This window comes from Stegodyphus dumicola, chromosome X1 (genome assembly GCF_044657685.1).
Source record: "Stegodyphus dumicola isolate Sdum_Otavi_A_Nest chromosome X1, ASM4465768v1".
Taxonomy (NCBI): domain Eukaryota; kingdom Metazoa; phylum Arthropoda; class Arachnida; order Araneae; family Eresidae; genus Stegodyphus; species Stegodyphus dumicola.
The window spans coordinates 21,212,043-21,238,549 of NC_140780.1; positions in this window are offsets into that span (position 1 = coordinate 21,212,043).

A 26,507-nucleotide genomic window follows, 5' to 3' on the forward strand; every position below is an offset into this window, starting at 1 on the left:
TGAAGGCAATTTTTTTTTACAGAAGTAATCTTCATAATATTCCCTACACAAAATCATCTGCTGGTATAAAATATCTTAGGTAGTTATATTTATATACGCATTTATTTTGACCGTTGCGTCAACGCAACACCAGCGGCTAATGGGTTAAGCGGAAACAGGGGTTTAAATGTCATGGGTTCCATGAATAGTAAAATTTGTTGATTCATTTCTCAAATTTGAAGAATAAATTTAACATGTATACAAAAATTATACGACTTTCAGGGGCAGTAGACTAATTTAGATGTTAGAGCAAAATTATTAAACAAATAAAATAATTCAACATAGGACAAATTATTAGGGCAAAATAGCATATTAGAACAAATAGGCATAAAATTTAAAGCCGATAGCAAATACATTGGACCACAATAAAACATTGCCATATTATTGTTGTTGTTGCAGCTAGCACTTTGGTTGCAGTATCTTTAAAGTATTTCGTATTTATAAGTATACTTTAGATTATTTAGATTACAGCTAGGCTTACGAGAGCTTTCTGCCTAAGCAGAGCGATTCCCTCACGGAAGCCTGTTTCAGGAAGGCTGACTCGTACTCCCGTTACACATGGCAAGTACCATGAAAAACTCCCATGCAACCCGATCGCCGAATTTTAACCATGTCGAACTACCAGTATTGAAAGCTTTTACCGGTTGGCAGCTGGCAGACTTACATTTACACGGAAAATAGCCGTTTAAACTATATATATACATCTATATATATATATAGATAGATAGATAGATGACGCCATTTTTCTCTTTAAATTGCACTTTTTCAAATTCCAAAAGTATACCTAAATTATGCATGGATTTAGAGGCAATACAGTTGTGACAATGCAGTGAGCAATACTTTCTGACTTTTATTTGATCTGCGCCATAGGATTAATAATAATAATAAAAAAAAAAAAAAAAAAAATCAAGCACTTCACCTTAAAGTAATTTTACTATACACGTGACAGTATAAGTTATTTCCCTGTAACCTCTTCGTTTCCCTGAATGAGGAGAATTTCAATAAAGAGTCTATTTTTATGCCCTTCTATGACTACCTTTCGGTCGTAGGGGAAAATGGCTGACTTGTTTTATAGGGACGAGTCGCGTTTTATTATGATATTTCGCTTTTATTCTCGAAGCTATTTCGCGTCAAAAAACTTGACAGCGGCAATGCATTATGGCGTAAGAACATTTCTCCAAAAGCAGAAATTGAATTCGGTACCACGCATCTAGGAATTGTTTTATTTTCAGATTTTATTTTATTTTATTCTAGCGTTTGAATCGAGTCTTCCTTCTTATTTTTCCCAATAAACAAATTGTTTGCATACTGTAGATACTTCTACCATCAGAGAGATGCGTTGCTGAAAGCATAAAGTGATTTTTGAATTTTTTTTCGAAGAAGATTTGCGGTAAAATCACTTTAAAGAAAATAACTTTACTGCAAACTCTTTTAAATGAAATCGAACACATGTACACAACTAGTGGCATCTCTTTTGAAATATACATAGGAAAATTATTTAACGTTCCTGGAAAGCATAAAATATACACATCAAAACTTCGATCATAAAACTTAAATTTTCTTAATTGACTCAATGAAAAAGAAATGTAAAATTTAATTTTTTTACAATTTGATTTTTTAGAGAGAGTATATTTGCCGTTTTTGTAACATGACTCGAAACGTGTTTGGCATATTCCTTCAGGCAACGTATTCGCAACAACATCTTAGCAGCTTATTAGCAACAACATCTTAGCTTACCGACCAGAGCTCAAACATCTAATACTATAATTAAGACACAATGACACGCCGAACAAATACTACCTCAGAAGTCATACAACAAAAATCAGCGTTATATTTTCAAAATTTTAGTTATCAAAATTAGGAATTAGGATCGTTAACTAGAATAGAAAGATTTTTTTGAATGTGAAATGCCTCTAGAAAATCACGTTCTCTAATGGGAGGTGTTTTTTGAATTTTAAAAAACATCTTCCATTGGAGATTTGGATCCTAATTCCAATCCAACTTTGCCTTCGGCCTTTAAAGAAATTGTTTTATTTCTGGTTTCATCAACAGATGGCGCCACTTGCTTATTCTTGTCCAGGCTTTCTTATCTTATCTAATCATTGTGTCCTATCTTGTTCATTTGCGGTTTTGCAGCTGAGGATGGTGGTTCGGTAAAACCATCGAAAGTAGTCCTGTGAAAATTTTGAAAATATAACGCTGATTTTTGTTGTATGACTTCTGAATTAGTATCTAATGCTATGCTTGCCAGGAATTTACGACTACGTGTTGATAAGAATCTGCCATATATAATGCGGATCTTTCATGAAGGTAGTCTTTTCTGTGGGGGCTATTTTAGTTAGACTCTGTTTTAAAAGTTTATTTCCACTAGGAATCAAACAATGATCTCTTTACCTAAAGCTGAGTTTTTCTCCAATGCGGTGTCAAAGCCGTTACCAGTAATTTACTAACACCTTCTTGAAGAGCAAGTCTAAAAATGAAAGGATATAAAAAGGGACAAAAACCAAGCAAAGGTGCGGATACTGTTAGGTTTTTGAAGACAGAAATACGAAATACATGCAATGCCCTAGTTGAAATTCCAACCACAGATCTCCTAATTATGGCTGGTTGTACTAACCACTTACACAGTAAAAGCAACACTTTCTTGTAGATAACAGCACAAAAACTATAAATATCTTTCGGAACTGATAGAAATTAAAATTAATCATTTCCGAAGAAAATTCTCAAGCAGTTCCATTTCGTAAACCATTGTAAAATATCAGTAGTATGCCAATATTTACAATAAATGGGAAAACAATCAAAATTCGTAATGAAACTAAATACTTACGAGTGAAATTCGGAAACTAATTTTGCCCTTTAATAAGTGAAAAGAAAGTTTCATAACAAATTCATAGACGAAGGCTCCGAAGAACGCAGAGCATAAATAGGGAATTAAAACATGCAATTAAAAAGTTAAATATGACACCGTTAGTCGTCCATTTAAAAATCCTTTGATTCAAGATCTTATTTTCATTTTGTGATCAAAATTACAATTTATTTATTACGGAAATTATCCGTAATTTTAACATTTTTGAAAGTATAAGGGAGTTCATGCTCGCTTTGGATATAACTTTTTTTTTTCGGATTGAGGGTACTTGCTTTTTATTTTTTTCCCCAGCATTGACAACTCCTAAGGCCAGAAGTGGTGGCCATTTTATTGTGGAGGCACCTACTAAGCGGCCACCGTTACCTCCTAGACCTGTCCTATCGATGTCCTTCTCCTGGAGTCGAATACGCGCCCTTCGGTATCGCAATCCGCACCCCTAACCAATATATCGTCTGGCCGGCGATATAACTTTTAAAATACCTTCATTTTTTTAATTCACCATGAAAGGTTTTCATTTTTAACATTAGGTATGAAACGCCATTATGCTTAGTCATTGACCATTGTAAGAATTGTATTTACAATGTTAAACTGAAGCTGAAACTATACATTGTAATAAAAATACATTTTCAAATACTATTATATTCATTCATTCAAAACATTCTGCATACATTGCATGAGAATTCAAGTTAAAAGTATGAAGGCAAATGCGATTTACTTCAAAATGCAAGTATTTGATTAAGTTCTCTTCAGGATTATGACTGTCATTATGTCAGAGAGAAAATTTAAGCAGTAATAAACATGGGTGTACTTATGTATCATATATATATATATATATATATATATATATATATATATATATATGGTAATAGTATGGTAATAGTTTCCAAAAGTCAGTCGTATTTATCATTATGAAAACTTTTATTCAATAAATTCAGAAAAGCAAAAATACATCATTAAATGAAATATATCCCGACACTTTGCTTTTGTTTATTGTCAAGAAATGTTTGCTAGTATTGAGAAAAATAGGAATGAAGGCTCAGAATTTATTAAATATTATCTTTTTGGGTTTGGGCAAAGTATTATTTCCTTTCCTAAAATAATTGTTGATTTGTTTGATTTTAAAATTAAAAGCAATGCCATGAAAGTTAAGCTGCAAAGTTTTTCATGGTACTTATTTAACATAAACCAATACCTGATGTTTTTATATGCTTCCAGCATGAGGTGAAATTTTGTTTCTTAGCTTTTAAAAGATTTCAAAAAAGGACCTTGAGCAGAATTACTCTACGGAAGAAAAGCAAACATTCTATGACAGAAATTCCAGCTATACTTCTAACTCCTTTTCCCAAGCTTTTGTAAAAACTACGTAAGACAGAATTTCATTTTTCTATCCGTGATTTATCACAGTGCCACGTCTATACATACACACACACATACACACTCGAATAAAAAGCAATAAAAATTCAGATCCAAAGTACGATTTTTTTAACCTTCTTATCTCTCAAGCATATCTGTATTTTTTTAAACATTCCAAGATAACATCAGAGCTTAGCAATATATATACATATTTGGTTTTTGGGTTCCTTTCTCGACGTATCTTAACATTTTGTTTTTGATTTCATAGCCATGAACCGCGAAAATATTTAGCATTTGTTTAAAGTAATCTAAATATACCTGAATTTTCGGATGAACTGTGTTCTTTTCTACACTGGTTTCACTGGAATCAATTGTCATATTTTACAATACTGAAAACTTTGCCTACTTAAGAAATTATAAATCTCTTACATGCACTTGTAAATTAATTGCATGAGCTATTGCTTTTTTTTAAAACGCGTGTATTTTGTTCAAAAATCGATGAAAGATTATTATCTTTTATTAATGAAGTAACTTCATACCGAATTAAGATTATGTATTGGAGTTAAAAATGAAATTGCATTACATTTGCAAACTCTCAAAAGTCTCGTTTGCTTTAGTTTTCGAAATGAGTCCTAACTACGGTTATTCCGGTATAGCGAAATCTGCAGTCACTAGGCAAGCATATGACCTCGCTCAGGCAGTTAACATAGGAAATGGAGCATCATCTTATGTCTAGAATGGCAATCGATTCTTTTTAACTTCGATTATAAGAATCCAGCAGTTAATCTTAATCGACTAAATTAAATTAAATTAGTTTTAATTAATTACTTAAACTAGTTTAATCGCATTAATTAGATCAATTTTTGTTTTCTAATTTTTGCGTTTTATTTAATTGTCTGTAACTGGAAATATTTTATGTTCGTGTACTAAAACTGGAGGCTATATTGAGGGTGAAGTATTGTGGACATGACTGTATGATATGACTATTCGTTAAAAAGCGCATCATATTATTTAAGAAAATGACATTGTTATTTCAGATAAAGCTATCACGTCTGTTATTTCATGCAATGTAAACGATGAAACAGTTTTCTCTACTTTTTATTGAAACAAATCTCACTCGCGTTATGTATTTATAATGTAAATGCAAGCTATATGTCAGACCTTTAGGTAAATTTTATTATCAGAATTGGGTAGAACTTTTAAGTTTGTTTTCGAATAAATGACAACTGAACTTCCAAATAGTTGAGAGACAAATCATCGAAGAACTATGCTAATAAAATTATATTTACATCACTTATTTTTCTCCAGAATTGCAGTGGATTAAAAATGTATCCTTTTGGCAAGAAGTTAAATAGGAGTATAAGTTTTGTATGGAGAAAATGCGTTCTAACTGGCTACTTTATGGCTACTAAAACCCAATTTTATTTTAATTTTTCAATTGACGCAACCTACGTCTGTTGATTGTTTGGGGGTCGTCTTACAAAACAGATATAATATAAAACTGGAAAACTTTGTAGAAAATTTATACCTCGGCTATCTAGTGTAACATACTGAAAAATTTTCTGTATTCATAAAATAAATTTAAACTGGACTAAGCTTCTAAACAAAACTTTATGTTCGAAGGTAGGCTCTCGTATATTTCGCCATCACCACTCAATACTTCCTAAAGATTCCTGACGAACGAGCTTTGGAGAGAAGCTGCTTCAGGATACGATTGTTATCGATTCTTTTTAACTACTTGTTCATCGTCAAGATGAACAAGGAACAACAGGGAGGCTCAAGCTATTCGGCGAATAATAACGTCCATCTTCAGTCCTCTATTTCCAACCCTTGATGAATGAGTAATTCGATCGGCCACTATATTATAGCCAAACAGAATAATATCAGCCGATTTTATGGATCTAAAAATTTTATGCATTTAATGAACGAATAAACCCACTTACACAATATTCTCTTTCATATTTCCACTCAAAACTCACCTAATAAGTTTCAGCGAAAATTTTCAGTGAATCCGCATCATTATTACAGCTTACAGCAGCCCTATTCGCCGTCATGAATTTTTCGAAACATTTCTTTGATAATTCTACTAGTAACATGATATTTCAAATGAAAATCAAGTAACAGTATAAAAGTATCCTAGACTGATAATTCGTAACAGCAATATATACACCGGTGGACAGTTGCTAAAGAGGGATCACAAACGGCTATATATAGCCCGTTAAAAAGTAAGCGTCTTTGTTTGCTAAGTGAAACACAAGAATGCCGGAAAACTAGGACATAAGTATAAAGATAATTTATTGTGCTTCACACAACTTGTCATGATTCACACAGCATTATCGAACAGCTGTTGGGGTAATTTATCACATTCTTCTGTCATTGCACGGATGAGGATGTCGTTCTTTATTTCAGGGCATTGTCAACCAGCAAGACTCCTCCTCCCCAGAGCTTCCCAAGCATTTTCAGTTAGATTCATATTTGGAGAACGTATGAGGTGCTGAATATCCTCGTTGTCTAGACACTCCTGGACAGCAACTGTTAGATAACATGTTGCGTTATCGTCCATGAAGACAAATTTATCACCCACAATACTATGGACACATACTAACATGAGGCAGCAGAACATCTTTAGTGTATCGTTGGCCAATCATAGTCCCAGTTGCAACCACCTATAGAATGGGCCATACCATGGTACTGTATCTCGGATACCGGTCCCCTTTCCTGGATATTTTCTGGACGATACGCAATACCACTCTCATGCCAGATCAGTTGGTGTCAATAATCCGGTAACAGACAGAACCTAATCTCATCTAAGAATAATACACAAGCCTGTTTTATTGAGTCCAATTACGATGGCCGCGATACGATTGCAAACGAGCGGTACCACTGCAAACGGACAATAGAATGCTCACAACAGGACGGCGGACGTATAATCCTTTCCTTCTTAATAATATAAACGTCTGGCTACGGGTTTTCGGGAGATTCGCTTGCCCGTAGCAGCAAGTAACTGATTTGCTGTAGCAATAGCTGTGCTGCGCCGGTTCTTTTTGTCAATAGAAATTATGTACCTACCTTCTGCACTGCCTCGTGACGCCCCGTGAACACGACTTGCCCATGACGTTTGCTACACGTTCCATTTGTTTGAAATGATTTACAAAGCCTTGAAACAACATCTTGGATGATGTTGAACTCCCCAGCAACATCTGTTGTTTTTCGCCCTTCGTTTATGTTGCTAATAATACGGCCACACGTAAAATCACTTAATGATGCTTTAACACATACGGAAAATTGCAAATTCAAATTCGTCAATTGATTCTTTTCCATTAAATTTGGCTTTTAAGCAACAAAGGCCAGTGCGAGTCAAATCTTTTATCTCTTTTGTCAGCGCATAATGTGATGAACAACTTCGGCAGTCCAAAATCTGCATACACACAACGCGTCCTACTGTATACCACGATTATGCTAATTTTCACATTTTCCTGCCTTCCATTTTGTGATTACTATCACTACTACTGTCATCCATCTTAGCAATTGTCCACCAGTATGTATATCCATCTCTCTCTTTCTTTCTTTGTCCCTATATATATATAAACATATATATAAAGAGAGGGGAAAATTTATGGATACTAAAACTAATGAAATCTCGGTTTTCCAAGGCATCGACCCTGAAGAGATTTGGAGTACTTTATTTCCTTTTATTAGGTTTTTGAATTTTAAAGTTACACAACGAAATCTCTGAAGTAGTTGCTTAACAAGTTTCCTTGAAGTAATTTTCCTGAAATAAAAAAAATAGAGAGAGAGATCTAAACTTCTTTGGTAGAAAAAGGTAAATACTGCATTTGCCTGAATTACACACATTTTCTTCTAAATCAAAATGCTTAACGTTATAATTAAAACAACAAAATAAGGTTGCCCAGAAAATACTAATACATTTCTGTCATCTAAACTGTTATGATATATTCTTATGAAGAATGCAATGTTCAATCTAAAATTGCGATGTATGTCATGAAAAACAGCGAATTTCATGTTTGAAAAGAATTTTTATTTTATTCCATTAGACGAAATTGCATAACAGCTACAATAATTCAAATTATAATAAAGAATAAACGGTGTAAGATTAAATATTTACTGACAAGCGTTGTATTTGGCATCAAAGGAATCACCTTTGATCAAGAAAACAGTGAATGAGTGAATCATTAATAATAAAAATGAAGTAAAATTGTGTTACATATAATTTAGCTACGAAATGACAGAAAATGATTACAAATTTATCTTAGTATATTATTAAAAACTGTGTTTTAAAAGAAGGTTTGAAATTCTTGTCAAAAACCAAAGATAAGTTACCCACCAGTGGCAGTTCCTGACGGGATTCGAAACCCGGCGAATGGCCTGGCTGCATTTGAATTTTCACCCTTCTGTAATGTGGATACGAAACAGCTTATTTCATAAATTCTCCATGAAGGAAGCATTTCCTTTAGGCAGATGCCCTTGATTGTTTTACTCAAATCAAGTAAAAAAATAAAAGATAAGTCAGTTAGCAAGTGAAACTTTTAATATTAAACAATTACATTTTTTGCTGCAGTTCCTTCATTGCTATTTCTCTTAACTTTCAAAGTGTTAAGGTACAGAGAAATAATTATTCGTTATACGCATACCAAATTTCATAACTGTTATAACTGTTATTTCATAACTGAGATAGCGCAGAGCAATCTCACAATAAAACCAAACGCGCACGATCACAATGGGGAGGGGATAAAAATCTTTATTCCATTTTCTACATATGGTACCACAGGAACTATATAACTATAAGATCAAATAATGTTAACATTTTGCGCATTTATGTATTGAAATTTGGGATGGGATGCTGCTTAAATATATCTCAATCAATAATAATTTTCCTAATGAAACGATGTTTCGTGAATAATAAATGTCTGCAGTGCTAATCTGTTATCCGAGAATGTTTTAGTAATTACAGGAAAATTACGCAGATGCGAGAGCCAACATCAGGAAATGTAAAAAAAAACGCGTAAACAGGCAGTTTTGATTTGCCATGATTACTCGCAAGGTTACGCTAATTATTCAAAGAATGTACGCTTCCAAAAATAATTCTCCTTCCCTACAGTTATAAATGACAACTATGCATATTTGATTTCGAAATGTCGTAATACAACCTCTACTCAAGTCTTTTAATATATCCAAGAATTTTCTTCATTTTTTCAGATATTAGTAATTATAATTTAGGATATTCTAGAATAGAAGCAATTTTGCAATAAAAAATTCTGAAAGTAGAATGCATATTAAGAATTTAAATGGAAATTCTCTTAATTCTCTACATCGATTATTTATGCACTTTCACCATAATTATCAACTCCACATGCCTTCTTTTTAATCTAAGAAATAAAGTTCGAAATTATGCAACTATTCTGGGAGGTTATAAACAATTGCTGAAGATACTTTCTTAAATTTTGCTACGATTGAGTGAGGAACTGGTGGTGGATTGCAGAGTAAATGTTCTCTGAAAATGTTTGAGGTTTCCGTGTAGAGAATTTATATGCAGTTGTCGTTCGCAATTGCAAAAATATCTGCCTTTCAATAAAGCTTTCTAACTCGTATGTTACTTAAGGCATCTTTTGCAATGTGGTATAAAACAAGGCTTAGAAGAAAACTTAGAAAAAATATGATATTCTAGCAATGAAATTGAGATTTAGTTGATTTAAAAGACACATGAATAGAATAGCTACATGCAATATTTACTGATTAGGGTATAAGTAGCGTACATTTACGATTATCCATAGATTTATATTTTACTTAGTTCGCATACACGTACCCACGAGCACTCAACCCGCCAATGGCCGGTTTGCTTTCTTTGTTTACGTCCAGTTTCTTTGGGTAAACTTTCTAGTAGTTGAATTGAAGGTCACATTCATTGGAGCAAGGAAAAACTAGGCTGTTTCTAAATATAGTTTCCTCGAAAATGATTCCTTTGGGTATGTCACACCTTCGCGAGTTCCCACGTTATTTGAACCAAAGCTGTATATAGTATATATAGTAGCTTGAAGCAGCTTTGATTTGGACTGCGTTTTTCCCCATTTTTGATTTGTTGTTCAGCATAGCGTTCGTTCTTAGCTGTGATGAAGATGTGAAAAGTTTACGGAATCTTTTAGAAACTGTTCCCAGTTTTCTAGTCAGAACTTACATTTTCTTCAAATTCTTGTCATAATAATGCTATTTAATTTAGGGGGGAAATGTATTCGCAGGCAGCATAATATTATTTCGAGGACCACATGCGGTTGGTGGGCCCCCAGCTTGTATTTGACATTACTTTACTGTAAAGCAATATATGTGATTAAAATTAATTTGAGATGTCAAAATTGCTAGTTTTAAACAGGCAAAGACAGAGCAGATGCAACATAATGACGTCAGACTACTTCTTGTTAACCCCCCTACAAGGATCGCGTCGGGGAAGAGTCATACAAAGGAATGAGCTAGCCCTTTTGTTTTTCCTGTGCTCTATATTTTTTCCTTACACCCGAGAGACAGTGTGTCCAATACTGAAAATGAAGAATTTTTCAATTATTGATATTTTAGTGATCCCCGTTCTATAGAAAAACTATATAGATAATGAAATACAAGATAAACATTTAGTCTCTATATTGGTAAAGACAAAATTACTAACGGTCTAACATTTTATTGGTAAAGAAAAAAATTACTAACGGTTAAAAAAGAAATTTCTGAAACACAGATGGAATAATTTTAAAGAATGCAATGAAAAGAGAAATCAAAGTTCCACGAAGTGAAAACAAATCGGATTATAACAAACCATTAGTCTAAAGCACAATAAAATTTATAAAATATGTGAGTTGTATCCTAGGAATAAAGAGAGAAAAAAAAACGGGATTTATTTTACAAAAGTTTAAAAAAAAAATTGTATAGCACATCAGTATGGTGTCTGAAAATTGTAAAAATTACACGTATAGCTTTTATAATTATAAAATAAGGTTTCTTTTTTTCTTGTTTTTATATCTTATTTAACCTCTTCGTCGTCCGTAACGCGTCTAGCGCGTTCAAGTGAAACTTCCGCAGGGCAGCCGTAACGCGCCTCAAGCGTTCTTCTACATTTTAAAACTTTTCAAACGCTTTCTAAATGTTTACTTGTTTGAGTTTTTATTTTTGTTTGTTCTAATACCTCTTAGAGGGTAGCACTAATCAGGCATTCTATTTCTAATTGAACTTGCCCTGGGTTTTATGAATATTCGCGGCATTTTACATAAGATACAAGACCTTGAGGGATGGCTTCAACGACTACTCAGCAGAAAAAGAGAAAAATTGAGGTTGTGAATTAGAAAGACAAGAGGGATATACGTCTGATGAGTACAGTCCATAATAACTCAATGATTGATGTTGGAACACGGAAAAGAACTGTAAAAAACCATTAATTGTAAAAGATTACAACAACAAAATGGGAGGAGTGGACCGCCTGGATCAGATGTTATCAAATTATCCTGCTGTTAGAAATAAGCAGAGATATTATTATTTTTCCATTATGCTTTATATCCTTATAATTTTACTTAATATTCATTGACATTCATCCACTACGAAAGTCATGTATGGAAAGTTATGATGTACAGAGAAAATAACATTACAGGCTACGAAAAATAGACTGCCGCTGGGGGGAAATTTTCGCGGACAGGAGAGGACGGCGAAAGGGTTAATAATTTTTCCGATGTTTAAGTTTAAAGGAATGTCTTTCGTGATTTTATGTTAAGATATTTAGGTCCTTAAGATTCATGGCAATGAGTATACTGAAACTTAAGAGAAAGATTCCATTTCTCAATTTGTCAGTTTTCTGAATATGAAATAATCAGAATGAGAGAGATATCTATTTCGAGTTCCCGTGTTCGGGTTTACTGCGCGAGTGTAACCGGGTTTATGACGTTTCTTATAAATCTCGAAATCTTATAATCTAAAATTATATGTTTAGATTAAATTACATCAAAAGATTGATATAATTAAATTACCATAACAAATCAGATCTTTAATAAAATTACATAAAAAGATTCTATTTGCATTTGGTGTAGAAAACTGAAAAGGAGGAAAATATAATAAAATATTATTTGGGTAAAGAAGTTAATTTTAATTTATAGGATATTTCCTCTTTTCTCTTTCTTTATAAGGTATTTTCTCTAAGGGTAGCACACTTGGAGCATATTCGAAAGGTCTAGGTTCCAGTCCCGCCAAGGGCATTGCTCAGTTTTCATATATATTCATTGATTCAAGAAACCTAATAATTCTACAAATGTTTCTTCAAGTCATTTTATAAATAAGTGCTGACAACTTGACGCATATTATTTAATGCATGTATTCGTGTTAAAGTGAACCTGTTGTGTAATTCTAGAAATATTTCAAAATTTAAATTCAGGTAGTGCACCATAATGATTTGAAAATTTATCCAAAATTTACAAGTATGTGTTTTGCCATCATTTAATTTAAACAGATCAGTGTTCAATGAATTCATTTCGGATGAAGCAGCAATATTATTCAGTTTATCCATGTACAGAGTATTGCTGACGCAGCATAAATGTCACAACTGAAGATGGATCGAAATCCAATGTCGATCAGCCAATATTAGTTTTGCTAAGTTCTTTTCTTTGTGTACTACATAGTAGCTCTTTTATCTTTCGAAAATGTCATGCGCCACATATAAGGCATATAAGATAGGCAACTGTAGGGCATCTATATTAGGCAGTTAGTTATTTAGAGCTTTAATGAGTTAATATCCAAATGCAACAAATATAAACTTGTTGGGTAATGTAAGCAGGTAGTTTTAGTAATGTCACTCAAAACTGCTTGCAAGAAGAAAAGCAGACTATTACGTGAAGTTACTAATTACTCTTGAGTATTTTAAGGTAAGGTCAATATATAACTTCGAAAATGCAGATGAAATATTGTTTATAGGTAGTATGCGAACTCAGTTATAAATTTAAGAATTTAGTTACCAGTATCAGCATTTAAGGAATGAAATTAATGTTCAGAGAGTCTTTTACGCTCATTTTTTATTCACTTCCTTTACCTTTTTATTTGTTTCCTTTTTTTTAAGACAGCATTCTCGGAATGGTAGTTATCATTTCGGTTATTTATCTTATCATTTAATAGGATAAAACTGAAACTTGGAACCTATGATATCTCTTAACAATTGGTTTGGTTTGGTTTTGGTTTATTTAATTATGGCAAAGCACACTAGGGCTATCTGCCTAAGGGGAGGGATGCCTTCGTGGAGGACGTTCTAAGGGAACCTGGCTCGTACACACGTCACACATGTGGTAAACCACGAAAACGCCCATGCAGCCAGCCCGTTCGCGGGATTCGAACCTCGGACCGAACTACCAGTGTTCAGCGACTTTACCGCTCGGCCCTTAACAATTGAAAAAGTTTATTATATTTATATGTTTGTGTAATATCATTGACAAATAAAAAAATTATTGGATGCAAACGCTATAACAATGATAAATATAAATTAAATATTTATTAAATTCATTTGCAGGTTCTGTTTTCTGACAGACATACAAAATGTTTTGTTTAGACGCCTACATTCGCAGTAGGTTAGCCATGAATATCTTTCATACATTGACTTAAAATTTACACATCCGATGAAAATTATAATACTAGTTAATATTTTTATTGCTTAAATATTTTAATTTTTAAAATTTTTTCTAAAGCGGTTTATTAAAAAAACACTTCAGTATTCCTTTATTTATTAGTTGATGCCTGTCCTTTAGCACTTAGCCTCCATTAACCATTAGTAGACAATGAAATGTAAATACTTCTTTCTAAAAATTGTTGCAAGTTATTTTGAAATTCTTCCAAAAGTTACATATGATCATATTTATTACAATGAACAAATTCACTCCTCCTTCTCTGTTTTGTTAATTGAAAAATAAAGTAACTTAATTACTGTTATTATTTTACTCTGATGATGCATTCGTATGAGCATTTTGGCCTCTGCACATTACATTACACGATGCTATTGAATGAAATGTGCTGAAGGAAAATTTGTACTAAGTTTTGCTTACATTATAAGAGATGATAACGCCAATAAATTGGCTAAACTATAAAAAGCTGAGATTCGGAATTTAAGTAGAAATAATTATTTTCATCTTTGTGTTTATTACATTAATATCACTTGTAGATTTCGATAAATATTAGAATTGATAATAATAATAATATTCTACGCCACTTATTGCTTGAGATTATTTATGGAGATGCTCGGTAGAAAGTTATATGTACATTTTCATTTCGTTTGAAACGAAACACTCTTAAACTTGTTTTCCTTGTTATTATACGGATTATTCCCTCATATCAAATAAAATTTCAAAAAAAAAAAAAAAAAAAAAACACTTTAAGCCAGTATTTTCATTGAGTTTTCGTTTTGCTTTAAATTTACTCTTTTTTAAAGTTTCGTAATATCATACGGTTGGTCACATTCTGTTTACATATAAAGACATGTACAACTCAAAATATCTGCAACAAAATGTGAGAATTAGCGGCAAGCGTTCCGTATTTTTTACGGCAATACACCTTGCAGAACAATGCTGAATGCTGTGTAGAGAATCAAGGAGGGAAACTCAACATATAGCTTTGTTTTATTAAAACTTTCAATGCTTGTGAGCCCACAAATGTATATTGAGCGAATTTATAATAAGGCATAATAGCCCGAAACATTCTTATGAAAATTATTATAATTTTTTTTGTTTTCCTACATCATAAAAACTTCTATAGGAAGAGCATAAAAAGAATATTGTTATGCAGTGGAATACTTTATCCAAGTATTAAAACACTACTTCTGTTAGAATAAATTATTTATCAGATGCCTGAAGGTGATTTAATACACATTTTCTTATAATGGCTACCGATGTAAGCGCTTATTTTGTCAATATAATATTTTTTCTTTCATTTTCCCCTACCTCAAAAGCATATGGTAGAACTCGGAAGGCATTTTGTCTCAAGTTATAAAGATTTCTAGTACCTCACTCACACAACTTGATTTTGAAGTCATGTAAATATAGCTCAATTCGAAATTCCCTGGTCCATAAGTGGCCGACTGGTAAAGTCGCTGAACACTGGTAGTTTGGTTCGAATCCTGCGAATGGGCTTGCTGCATGGGCGTTTCCGTGCTTTTCCCCATGTGTAAAGAGTGAATGCTAGCCCGACTCCCTTAGAATGTCTTACACGAAGGCATCCCTCAGGCAAATAGCCTTCGAGTGCTTTGCTATAATCAAATATACCAATTCAGTTTTCTGACAGCTGCAGATTGATTTCTATTGATTGATAAAGCAGTATGTTATGAATGTTTACGTTGTTACCTAGTTAGTAATTTTCGGCCTACTCTTACATATTAGTTCATTTAAACATTCCCTTCTTCGTATTCATTGTGCCAGAGATAAAGTCATTCAAGTTTTATTAGCAGAAAAATCTTTCTCCAAAGCTTCACATGTAAATCTGTTTTGCAAAATTTTCTCTACTTTGATAATTGAATTTATTGATAAGCACTTCATTAAAACGTTTCATGCAGTCCTATTGCAAATTATACATGTGTAGAAAACGGCTCTACGTACGTTGTTAAGATTTCAGACATCAGCAAACTTCTAATTCCGAGAGTTCTTACGGAAAATGACTGCTATTAGCATTAACTCACGTATTCAGGAGCACACTTTAAGCTCAGACTTCTAATTTAAAGGAACAGACTCTGGAAACTAACAATGAGGCGTTCAGAACAATTTCTAACTTTAACTCGCGTACTGTTTTTTTTTTTTTTTTTTTTTTTTTTTTTTTTTATTGTTCATTTGCGAAGAAGTACGACAGAAATCTTTGCCGCAGAGATTCGAATCATAAAAGTTATGTTTAAGCTAAGAAGTTTTGACAAATATCCAGTCTCTTTAAATATACACTATTAAGGTTATTTCTGTATTCAGTGTACGCAGAAACAATAACACACTCTAAAAGAGCGCATATTTATTAATTATAAGACTTGCCGAAAACTCAAATTGAGCTGTTAATAGCATTAATTTTAACCTAATCTTTGTTTCGAAACTGGAGTTCTTCCATTCATGTAAAAGAATAAAACACCCTTACTCAAGATTAGCACCAAAAGAGAAAAACAGGAACAGTTTTTGTCCACTGTTATTTTAGTTTTACATTAGAAGACCAGCTTAAATGATACGTATAAAATGATGCTAAAATATCCAAAATATTTTTGACAATTTTCAGGTACAGAACTAGTGTACCGAGAAATCTTGTTATAAGGTTTGGCCAATTAGGATACATTAACAGACCAATTTAACTTCTAAGCTGTAGAACTAGCTAAATACTACTTGGTGTGACACTCAGTTGCTGTTTTTAATAAGTAACCCCTAATTATCGCCGCTGTAGATGTTTAAATTGTGAATATAAAAAAAAAGCTAAAAGAAAATTTTAGCAGAATATACTTGTGATATTACACAGTAAATGCAGTACCAAAACTAATGATATGATTTCTTGTTGAATTCCAACTGCAAAGATTTGCCGTCCAGCTATAATTTCGACGCAACTGCACAGGAAACCCTATTTAGTTTTACACCTTTTACATCGGATGGAAAAACATCTGACCCATTATATCATTATAAAGGCACAACCCCGATCCTCCTAGCCGGCACAAGACGGCCGTATGATCAAAACATAGAACTGTCCAGAACATCTGACCCATATCGAAACTCTGTTATTCTTCTGTCGTTTTAACCTTCTGCTCAGCGAGTAGTTTTCCTTTCAGCAAGGCGATTCGCTTATCACGCGTAAAAATGCTTATCGCGCGTCCTATTTCATATTCAAGAACACTACTGAATTTAGTAACATATTTAACAAAACATGAAGCGTAGGTTTATATTTTGATATACTTTCTTTGACCCATAAGATGATTCAAACGAAAATCAGAACAGAAGAATGCAAAGAAACATTTAAGAGCATAAAATTGTACGTAGGTTTTAAGATTATAATCACATATATTGGGGAAACTGTACACAAATAAATGTTGGATTATTACAAGTTGTTGAAAAATTATTTCGATGAAACATTTCTTCTACACTGAATCGATATAAATCAAAGCACCTTTCAAAGTACAAGAGGAGAAGTGTGATTAAAACATCTTTGGAAATGTTACGATATAAGTGTTATATGCTTATTATAAGTAAAAACTATTAATAAGCCGTAATTATTAAGGGCTTAATTTGAATATTTAGTCATGATTACATCACATTTTCAATGGTGGATGAGCCTACAAAAATTTAAAGTATTATATCAATACAAAATAGTCATAAAAACTCTACAGCAATATATAGATATATTCAAATTTCTTATAGAAGGGGCAAAGTTTTCGATGCTGTTGTGATGCAAAATGTAGGCTATCAAAATTTCATCTCTTGATGCAATATCAGTTAAATAAAATGTTTGTCATTCTACCAATTTCGAAGTATTCTCTGGCAATTTCTTACGTCTGAGTGTTCTAAGATGAATTCCGGACATTTAGCCACAGAAGCACCCAGATGTTTCAATAGCCTGTTAATCAAATGCATCCATAAGATTGCGTAGGTACTTTTTGTGCTCCTATGAATAGAAGGGACAGAAGGGAATCCATCACATCGATTGTTTCATCATTGCCATCTGAGATGACATGCTGCATTTTTAAGCAATTCGGAATACCGTTTTTCGTTTATGCTTCAATCATTAGCATATAATTAAGAAGTAAATTTTGATTTGCAAATGTCTGCATTACCAAATAGCATATATGAAAAATATTTCCAAAAAAGTAGGATTATCTCATGGGTAATTTAAATAATCTCTGCTACTCATTTAGAATTAATTTTGTTCCTTTTCCCAGGTAGGAAGTATGTAGAAGATTTCACCATAAAGAAAGTTTCTTTTAATAACACTTTCACTTACGGATACTTGCACACATAGGCAGATAGCCAGTTTCATGGCAATGTTTTCATTACTTATACTTCGAGAGCACATATAGTACATGGAAGAAATTGGGAAATTGCCCAAATATTTCAAGATACACATTGAAACATTAAGATAGTTTAAAGAGTAAGGCATAAAGTTCTACAAGTTTTTGAAAAATAACCCAACTCTTAAAAATTTTACTTTTTGATAATTGAAGGCCCACCAGCGGCCGAGAGGTAAAGTCGCTAAACACTGGTAGTTCAGTCCGAGGTTCGAATCCCGCAAACGGGCTGGCTGCATGGGCGTTTTCATGGTTTTCCCCATGTGTAAAGTGTATACGAGCCAGTTTCCCTTAGAAAGTCCTCCACGAAGGCATCCCTCCCTTTAGGCAGATAGCCCTCGAGGCTTTGCTATAATCACACACACACGCTTTTTGATAATTGCTAAGAAAAGTGCGCTGACACTATTTTGATCAAATTAGATGCATACAAAATATTTAATTCATAGTTTTTCCAGGAAAATAAGCTTTTATATTTTTTCTAGTCTCATATATTACAATCTGCATTTAAGCAATTTTTATTGATGAAAGATAACAATTAGCGTAATAGTTTCAAAATTATTTAAGGAACATGAAGATGCAACGTCAAGAGCTTTAAATTGCATTAGTAGCACTGTAGTATCTTAGCTAATTCTAGTGGAAAGTCAATTAATGTCCCGTAAATTATTGATTAACCTAGAGGTTTCGGAAAATTTTCATTTCATAAATTTATGTAGAAGTACTAAACTGATAAAGTCAATTTTGGTAGCTCTGCTATTTTAAAAAGTAGTGAAAGAGAAATGCTATAAAATAACTTTAAAACTAATTTAAAGTACAAAATTTGGACTAATTTCAGTTACTGTTGATAATTAACCATCATGTTAAGTAATATTAGAAGTTAATTTTGCAGAGTTTATCATGCGCATCGTAACAGATTAAAAATTATTTTCACTGCAGCTTAGAGAAGACTGTAAATTTAAATTATTTCAAATTCTAAAGAATATTTGACTATTATATTTTATACATGTTTTTTAGAGTATGCAAAAAAAGAAACCAATATTTTTATTCATTTTCTTAGACTTTTACTTTTCTTTTGAAGGAATATTTATAAACATTATTTCTTTAACGCTTACAGCATCTTTTCTCAATGCGCGAAGAATTCCAACATTTTAATACATTTTTGTTAAAAAATCACTCTACATATCTTAAGCCTTGTTCCATGGTGAACATACAGACAACGAACACAAAGAATTCGAATCTTTTGACTCATTTCTTCCAAAGCTCGCTCAGAAGTGAGGTTCGAGGGCGATTCCTTATCCAGAGTGGATAAATAATGCATAGGTGAAAACATGGAAATTAATGCCTTCTGATCTCAAACGTGAAACTTGAGCAAAAAAGCAATTTCGCTTTTTTTCCTCGTACCTGATCGCCAAAGATAAACGGAAAGTTTTGTCTTTGTTTAGAAAACTATGGAAATGACGTGGAAGATATAGTTGTGCCCAGAAAGTAATTTAAGAACCAGAAGTTGTAAATATAAATATACAAGCAATCGGAAGGAATTTCTTTCAAAACTAAAACTGCTGCACCTGGGAAATGGTTTTATATTATACATCTGGGGAATAAGGAACCAATGTGAATGTCATATTTTGAATCTTCAGAAAAATTTAAATATTTACAATAGCTCAGCATGCTAATGACTATAGTGTAAAGTATTTCTTTACAGTCGAATGTTATCATAATCAATAAATAAAAAGGCGTGTGTAAGTGAAAATGCTTTGTTAAAACCGGTAACCCTGGGATGTAAGAGGCTTCTAGCTTTCGGGCTCATCAGGCATTCTTAGTCAAGAATAAGTGGAAGAAATTTATATCAAAGAAAGATAAAAAAATAGCTAAACACTGAAATATGCCAATCCCATCAAATTGAAGAGTAAAAGAATGTAAAAAGTGGGGACCTTAAGGGGACTCATACACCTTAAACCTCTCATGATCTTCGAATATGTGACTGTTGCAAGAATTGGGATATTTTATTTATTTTAAAAGCAATTACTTCAAACTTTTTATAGATGACTACATAATATAGCTGCTTTGGAAACTAGTAACCAGAAAGTTTGTGTTGCCACAAATATTTCTGTAATTTAATCCTCTTTGTGACAAAATATTTCGCCATGTTTCCACCTTGCACGCATGATATTTTAAAAATGGCTAATGGTACAAACTTGAAATTAGATGGAATTCTTTATATGGGCACTATTTTCTAACTGAACCAACAATCTGATAAATATTTTAATACTGAAAAATTTTATGGACGAAAATATTACAAATTTTGTTAATAAAATACATTTTATAAACTCAACTCAAAATAAAATAAAAATTTAACATGAAATTTTTAGAATTTTAGGTTCACAGTAGTTTCCAAATGTTATAAAAGCTATATATTAAATATGGAATTAAATTATGAGACGATGTTTTAAACTGTGCGCGCAAGTTGGAAACATGACGAAAAATGTTGTCACAAAGCGGATTAAATTATAAAAATATTTGTGGCAACACAAACTTTCTGATCACTATTTCAGAAAGCAGCTATGTTACGTAGTCAGCTGTAAAAGGTTGGTAGTAATTGCTTTTAAAATAAATAAGTTATCCCAATTCTTGCAACAGTCACCTATTCGAACATCTTATGGGTTTTAAGGTGTATGAGTCCCCTTAAAGCAAGTGATTAAAATGCATCCTAAAAGTAATTCACTGAAGAACGTATCTTTTTAAAGGCCCAAACGCCCGAGATTCTCATTTCATTCAAACGTCCACAACCGCCCGAAACGGCCGAAATTACGATTTTATTTTCTTCCCTTCCCTAAGGTATGCAGTAGCAGGTGTAGTTTCCCCAAATGCACTGTATCAGTTTATTGCAGACAGCTGGTCCTAAAAGGCTAATGAAAGCTTCTTTGTTAGGAAGTAGAAAGGTTGTCATTTGAAATCTTCAAACCTCGTTGTGCGTTAATGAACGGAGAGGGGAGGAGACGGACAAGAGGCGTAATATACGGGAATGGGAATTTTGGTATTTTAAGCATACAGGTTAGCGGAGGCTTCGGTTTCTAAGGGTTAAACAATACCAGCAGAGAGAATCCCATGATCAAACATGTGAAAGCTAAATCTCAAAAGAAGAAAAATAACATGCTTTAATTTTTCAAGCCTAGAAAATTGAGAACAAGCAGGAAAAAATATTTGAAAGTATAATTAACAGGAAAAAAAAAAGCGATCACTATTGGGAAGGAAAATTTAACATCTGGAAATTCCAACACTTTTAAGTGTTCTTTATGCACTTTAGAAATATAAGATTGAAAATAAACACTATTGCATCAAGGGAGTGCCCAGCTATGGTAACTGTGATGTCAGTAAAAGTCCCAATCACGTTGCGTTTCCGCTACGAGGAACTGGACGTTGAAAGGGACAATTCTCAGAACCCGCATATTTCCAGGAAAACCACGTAGCTAGGTTACCATTTTAACTTACTGCAAAGACTTGAAAGCCAAATAGTAATCCATTATCGCTCAGATTGGGAGCACGTGATCCTTCAGAACCAGAACTTTCGTCTGATTGGTTGATCTCTACCCCGGACAGAGCTGCAGTCGAAACATTTTCGGCGAAGTTTAAAAAAATCCCGCGTAGCCGGTACATCATTTCCGTAACTAGGCAAGGTTTCGCTTCCAGCGGAGCTTTTTTTTCTAGGAATCCTCCCGTTTAAACCAGTGCTACCAGAATCTCGTTTCTCAGAAAAGTCCCGTCTACCAGGGACGTTCGCTAGATGTGATAACTTTTTAATGCAGGCGTCGTCGCCCTCTCCGGGCGGCCACTTGTCATACTACGCACAAGCTAAGTTCCTAATTAAGTCTCAGGTCGCACTGCTGAGAGGACAACATGCGTGTTATGTCGAGAGTAAACAATACGGGACCGCTGAGATCCAGCACGGCGTTCAGTACGGCCTTGCCGGACCCATAGATTCATTATACACCTGACAGTCATGGGATCCCGATCAACACTGCCGATAAAGTCATGATCCTACCGCGGATGAATATCTACGCGTACTTGTAGGTGTTTCTCCATCTTGCACAAGACATAAGACGACCTTTACGTAAATAACCGACTTTCAAATACGATTTCCAAATGACAAAAACCCCGTGAAGTCTTTCCATTTATACACAATGTATATGGCCTTACTCATACTCTCTTTCTAGGCAGATAGCCCTAGTGTGCTTTGCCATAATTAATTAATTACACACACCATACTATCTTTCTGCGCATGGGCTAGAATGCTAATCATTTGCATATTCCAGTATGTAATAAATTAGATGAAAATTTGACGTTTATCCATGCATCTTGCATAGCATAGCAATTTTAAGGACCGGCATATTTGCTGTATACTTAGTCCTAAAGTGTCTTACAGCGCAGTAATGAGTAAAGTAAACATTATTTAGCATCATGCGCACTTAGTGGTAAAAACTATTTTGTGACGCTTCTTTAATTTCAGGAAAATGCAATATACTTGTTTATTTGAAAACATATAGCCGATGTAAGCTCAGTAAAATAGGTACTGCACGTGCAAATGAACTTCCGTATTAGAGTTTTAATATCACTAAACACGTTCCAGTGTGTGAACTCACTTTTATGAATATTTACCTTTTATACACAATTCGCAAGAAGCTGAATTTCTTTCGTAAGCTGTCTGATGAATTTGTAAAAAAAAATATAGTTAAAAATATCTGAGGCACTATATTTCTCGATACCAAGCAAGTATTTTAATGCAAAATTACACATTTTATATCTAATGTCAAGCATGTTGTATATTAGTTTTCATTTTTAAATATAAATCAGTTAAAACTCGGTCAAAGTTCAAACGACGTATCATGTCATATTTAAAAGATCGACTCTGATGTTTGTTTATTTAATTGTCTGACAAAGATATTTCACTTTTTTACCAAATTCTGCACATTCTTATCCTCATTTGAAAATGCGAAAACTTTAGAAACGAATAAACTTTAATAACATTTCAGAAATTGTTACACGAAGGCGAATTTAATCAAGAATGCTCGAATAATGAGCTAAAAAAGAGAAAGTAAACACCAGACGAAAATGTTTTTTTGGTTTGGTTTATTTAATTACGGCAAAGCACACGAGGGCTATCTGCCTAAAGGAAGGGATGCCTTCGTGGAGGACTTTCTAAGGGAAACTGGCTCGTATACACGTTACACATGGGGAAAACCACGAAAACGGCCAGCCCGTTCGCGGTATTCGAACCTCGGACCGAACTACCAGTGTTCAGCACTCGGCCGCTGGTGGGCCCAGACGAAAATCTATTTGCTGTTTAGTGCTAAATCTGTTGAAACTATGCTAAAATCGTATTTCGAAAAGCAAGTAAACTAACTAATAAACAATAAACACTAATAAATAAACAATGTTTACAGGGCACTTCCCATAATTGCAAGAAAATATTTTTAAAAAAACATAATTTCTATAATTAAGAGCTAATTGTGGAACTGGTTTTTTCAGAGCGGGAAAGATGAAAACTCAGAATATGGAAGCCAGATTCAAAGTCAATCTTTCGATTAGTATCTGGAACAGTTACACCTTAATAACACGCACAAGAAAAGGCGATAATTCTTTATATAGTTAGATCCAAGGTGATATCATTATAATTTTAATCAGCTCTATCATAATTCGAAATAGAATAGACAGTAAATATCGTTGACTGTGTTTTACAAATCTGCTACGTGTATGCCTAAGGAGGCTACATATACCTCGTATATGAATTTTAATCTTTTTTTAAAGAGAACAAACACCAAAGCCACCTAAAATAGCAAGCTAAGTGAGAAGTTGTCAAATGCATTATTAAAGCCATCGTATAAAGTTTACGATTTAATTCGAGAACAGTTCTGCTGTTGGAATTTCACAGAAGATAATATTCGAATTGGGCTCTATAACATATAAACCGAATTGAGAGGTGATAGCAGTTCACAATTTTAGAAGATTGCGAAACATATTTGATGTAGGGCTTGGCACACTATTATCCCTTTAACGGACGAATGTTTGAGTGTGCTTGTGCTATTACATTGTAAAGACATTAGGTTACTTGGAAGCAGACATGATGAAAATTTAGCAATTGCCTTCGCCGGGAATCGAACCACGGACCTCTGAAAGACCGGCTCAGTGTGCTGACCTCTGCATCACGAAGGCCCGCTAGAAAGGCGAGAGAAATACCTTATATAACTCCCTCTTTTAAAGGGCGACTGGGGTTTTAGGGGACCCAATCGCCAAATCCTGAGCGAGAAGAATCATTATCGAACACCCTTTTAGTTCGGGTGCCACTGTAGAGACATTAGGTTAATTGAAAGCAGACAAGATGAAAAAAATCCGAAAATCCTCCACAGATGCATCGTTTTGTTAGGCAGACAGTCCTCTCCTGCTTTGCCATAATCGATTGAATTTAATGGTAAAATTAATTTAAACGAAATTATGTTTCGAAGGTATGGAAGCTAAGTTATGATGACAAATCTTATATTCCTGTTTTACATACTATCCTACCCTTCTTGTTAACAGAATTTGCAGTCAGTTTATCTTTGAATAAGCTTACACCGATATATAGTACTTCCCTCACTTTGTTTCCCTTATATGTAAAACAAGCCATATATGTAGTTCAGAAGTTAAACAAAATCCAAAACCTAAAAAAATGAATGTCTGGATATTTTTGTTTAACAAATGTAAAGCAACACTTTACCACAAAAATGTGCCTTCTGTTCGCACATTTAAAAGGATGATTCCGCTCTCAAATTAACTAGTGTGCTGTCAGTGGCTTGAAGGTGATTAAACGTCATTTAAGGGGGCTCATACACCTCTAACCCCTTAACACTCTTCGAATATGTGACTGTTGCTGGGATATTTTATTTATTTTAAAAGCAATTACTTCCAACTTTTTACAGCTGACTACATAATATAGCTACTATGGGAACTAGTAACCAAAAGTTTGTGTTGCCACAAATATTTTTGTAATTTAATCTGCTTTGTGACAAAAGTTTTCGTCATGTTTCCACCTTGTGCAAATGATATTTTAAAAATAGCTAATGGTACATACTTAAAGTTTGATGGAATTCTTTATATGGGCCTTATTTTTTAACTGAACCAACAATCTGATAAATATTTTAATACTGAAAAATTTTATGGACGAAAATATTACAAATTTTGTTAATAAAATACATTTTATAAACTCAACTCAAAATAAAATAAAAATTTAACATGAAATTTTTAGAATTTTAGGTTTACAGTAGTTTCCAAATGTTATAAAAAATATATATTAAATATGGAATTAAATTATGCAAAAGAATGTTTTAAACTGTGCGCGCAAGGTGGAAACATGACGAAAACTTTTGTCAGAAAGCGGATTAAATTATATAAAATATTTGAAGCTACACAAACTTTCTGATTACTATTTCAGAAAGCAGCTATATTATGTAGGAAGCTGTAAAAATTTGGAAGTAATTGCTTTTAAAATAAATAAGTTATCCCAATTCAGGCAACAGTCACATATTCGAAGATCTTATGGGTTTTAAGGTGTACTAGTCTCCTTAAAGATTGCAAAAAGTTTCCGAATATGTAATTATCTCAGAAGCAAATGTTTTTCAAGACTGCTCTTTTATGAAGCTGTTGCACTGTATTCATAAAAATAAACAAATTTTTACTGTTTATAAAATATATAAATCCAACTTCCTTTATAAAACGCAATGCAATTGCCCTGAAAAAGAAAAAAAAAATGTTATTTAATTTTAAAGTAAGAAAAGCAGATAAACAATGCACTCTATAAGATTATTCTACATCCAATTTACTCTTACGAATCATCCCCACCCTCTGTTTGCTTAGTGTGCCCAGTAATATAATAATTCATAGTAATCTGACTATTTTATATTCTTCCCCGCACAGTACACTTCAAACGTGCACTGAACATTGAAGAAATGAGTATTTCTTCTTCAGATTCAGTTGAGCAAAGTGTTTGTGTTCCAGTCCTCGAGGGTGGGATAACAGGCTTTAACAAATTCCTCAGGATCAACCTCATTCTAAGAAATTGCTCTTGTTATGAGAATAGAAGTGACTGTAGATGATATTGTGCTGTCTGGAATGGAGTAGTCTCAAGGGAATAACCAATAGAAAGTGCAGCTCTTCCAAGTTCTGATTTGAAAATAATAGCTGCTGAAGTAGAAG